Genomic DNA, 3,798 nt, shown 5'->3' with positions numbered 1-3,798 from the left:
GCTTACCCATTTTAAACAATACAATAGTTACCAGCTAATCTTTTACGTTGAAATTAATCTATTTGTATTATATCAGCCTTTTCTCAATGAGATTAATCTAATCACCTCAGAATAGATACAATTTTAATGGAATATATATCATGTTCATACAAGTTTTTGAAAATAAAATCGACATAGTCACGTTTTGCCGTATTTTAGTCGTCAAATTTGTTCTTTTTTCCAATTTTAATATTTATATTGAAATTATTGTTTTTTCTTACATATTTTGATGTACGTGAAGTTAGCGGCCTAGCGGCCTAGCGGCGTGAAGTTAGCGGCCTAGCGGCGTGAAGTTAGCGGCCTAGCAGCGTGAAGTTAGCGGCCTGGCGGCCTAGCGGCGTGAAGTTGGCGGCCTAGCGGCCTAATTATATTTTCTATTTCCAAGCAATTGTTAATGCGTTTTTTTTTAAAAACACTGATAAATCAAAGTTTTTTTATTCATATAGGTACAAAGCGGCCTTAAATTGTTGTCTATTCAGAATATTTTTCTTTACCTTTTATTCTTAAACAATTTTGAATTAACTGATTTATGCACAAATTATCACTCTGAGGCGTTTTTCAACTTTTTTTCAAAAAAGTCGATCAAGCACTTCAGCGACCTAGCGGCCTAGCGGCGTGAAATTAGCGGCCTAGCAGCCAAGCGGCCTAAATTGAATCCTATTTTAAAGCATGTATACATGCATTTTCTTCTAAAACAATGACATTTTAACTGTTTTTTGCACACATTAACACATTGAAGCGATTATCAACATTTTTTTTTCTCCAAAAACGTCGATAATGCAGTCAGCTAATTAAAAGCATTAAACATGCCTGTTGTTCTAAAACAATGATGTATTTACTGTTTTTATGCACAAATTATCACTCTGAAGCGTTTTTCAATTTTTTTTCCAAAAAAGTCGATCGGCCTAAAAGGGTTTCCTATTTCAAAGCAAATCGCCTCAGAGTGATAGTCTGTGCATAAAAACAGTTAATATATCATTGTTTTAGAAGAAAATGCATGTATACATGCTTTGAAATTGGATAGCATTTTAGGCCACCAGGCCGCTAGGCCTCTAGGCCGCTAACTTCACGCCGCTAGGCCGCTAGGCCGCTAGGCCGCTGAAGTGCTTGATCGATTTTTTTGAAAAAAAGTTACAAAAACGCTCCAGAGTGATAATTTGTGCGTAAAACAGTTAATTTAAAATTGTTTTAGAATAAAAGGTAAAGAAAAATATTCTGAATAGATAACAATTTAAGGCCGCTATGTACGTATATGAAACTTATCAGTGTTTAAAAAAAAACGCATTAACAATTGCTTGGAAATCGAAAAAAATAATTACGCCGCCAGGCCGCCAACTTCACGCCGCTAGGCCGCTAACTTCACGCCGCTAGGCCGTTAGGCCGCTAACTTCACGCCGCTAGGCCGCTAGGCCGCTAACTTCACGTACATCATATTTTGTGATGTCAATGACTACACATATTTTTATGCATATATGAACTAAGTAATGGTCAAGGATTTTTAGAATTCACGTACAAAAATAAATAGTTTGAGGCATTCGCATAACCATTTATGTTAGTTAAGTACATACTGACAATCTATAAGTTTTTTAGTGGTCTAAACTATATTATGTAAACTACCCACTATCCGGGCCAGCCAATTTTATATCTACCGCTTCACCTGATTAAACTCAATTATTTACTGAAAGAGATGCATCGGAGTAATTGAGAAAAACTGCCTTCACATTGAACAAAATAAAATGTTGACCACTAAATCAGGTTTATACAAGTTTTTGAAAAACAGAACAAAAATAATAGTCATATAAACCTCTCACATAACTGTCAAATAGTTTCTGTTTTACCATTAATTTATACGTAACTATTTTCAAGTTCAATTTTGACATGTTTTGTACTGCCAGTGACTACAAATAGTTTCAGGTTCACAAATACTAATCGTCGTCAATATCTGATTATTGGATTGTTTCAATCGATATGTTTTGCAAAACCAATAGCTACATGTAAGATTAAGGACTAATACTAATTCTCTTCAACCATTGATCCACCCCGAGTATCGAAACTTCAATATATTTATTTAATTGAGGTAGAGCTTTTGTTAATTCATTGACAACAAATGGTTTTAGAGCCAATATTTATCTTCTTAAAATATACATTGGGAGAAAAAGATAATACGTACTTTCTTTTTTCTGAAGTTCATGTCATCTGGTTTACATTTTTAAAGTCGCACAATTTAGTTTGATGCAAACATTTATTTAATGCATTATCATATTAAGCCCATTTGACGTTAATCATGAAAACAAACAAAAAACTCATATGTTTTTTGAAAAGATTAAAAAAAAATACCGGCGATATTTTGGCGCTTTTTACTGACAGAGAAATTTGTGGCCACGTACTTAGTAAAATTAACGTTTATGAATGTTAAATATTTGTTATCTGTATACAAACCCTGTTTTTATTTGTTTTACCATTTAAGTCGAATGAGTTGAACTTAATAATGCAATGAAAAATATTTCAGAAAAAGGTGTCGACCAGTAGTGTGCTCCTTTTAAACTGCACTCTGACGAAAGGGCATTTTACGCTTTTAGCAATAAACTATAAATTTTCAACCGTAAATATGAACAACTGCGATTTGATCTTATAACAGCAGTCTTATAGCATTGGGTTCCCCACTAAACGCAAATTGGCTCATTTCAAGACAAACATAAATAAATAAAAACAAGTCAATCTGTGGGAATGCAGCTTTAACAACGAGAATTCATAACGCGGTGGTTACTATGTTTGTAACTACAACATGATCTCAAGTCAACAAAACCTTCGCTCCCATGTAAGCATAAGTAAATACTTACGATACGAAATCGATATATTATATTGAATTTCTTTCATTGAACTCCAGCCATATTTGATTAGTCACTCGGCCTTTAAGAACATACACTGATAAATGTTAAGTCTATCTGCAGGATCTAGCTATGATTTACACCTCAACATTGTTTGCTTCGCGTCAATACTTGATAGGCGACTTTTAAGAGTTTTCTGTCATGCCGTTTAGTTTTCAATCTAGAAGTTAATAAAGCTACAGATGACATTTACCCCCCCCCCCCCCTTACTCTCTCCCCTTAAAGTGGTTATAGTTTCTGTCATGCCGTTTAGTTTTCAATCTAGAAGTTAATAAAGTCACAGATGACATTTGCCCACTCCCCAAACCCACTCCCCTTAAAACCCCGAGTCTCTGGGGTCGGGTTATAGTTTTCTGTCATGCCGTTTAGTTTTCAATCTTGAACTTAATAAAGTCACAGATGACATTTACCCCCCCCCACCCCTCACCCTCTCCCCTTCACCCCGAGACTCTTGGGTCGGGTCACCTCTATATATCTTTACCTATATATCTGTTTAAATCAGAATTTCAACTTAATCTATAGAAATCTCAAGTAGTTCTTCAAATGTTATCATGTCAATGATATCAATGCTTTGCGTATTTGCTTTTTAAACTGTTATAGCCTTATATAAATAATATAATATAATGCATACAATATTCTAGAGAGAAAAAAGTTCATGGTGGTAAACCTTATTTCCCTATTTTCACAACACTCCTTAATAGTACCATAACAATGACCTAAATATTCTTTCACATTAACATATCTAGACTTGTAGATTGTTAAAACGAACATATTGGAATCAAAGATTATAATATTGAATATTCAAACAGCAATATCACGTGACTCCGATTAGCCAATCATAAGTACTGTATCGGATATCCATGCTTCAGCA

The sequence above is a fragment of the Mya arenaria genome, chromosome 14 (genome assembly GCF_026914265.1).
Source record: "Mya arenaria isolate MELC-2E11 chromosome 14, ASM2691426v1".
Lineage (NCBI taxonomy): Eukaryota > Metazoa > Mollusca > Bivalvia > Myida > Myidae > Mya > Mya arenaria.
This window is presented reverse-complemented; position numbering follows the sequence as displayed.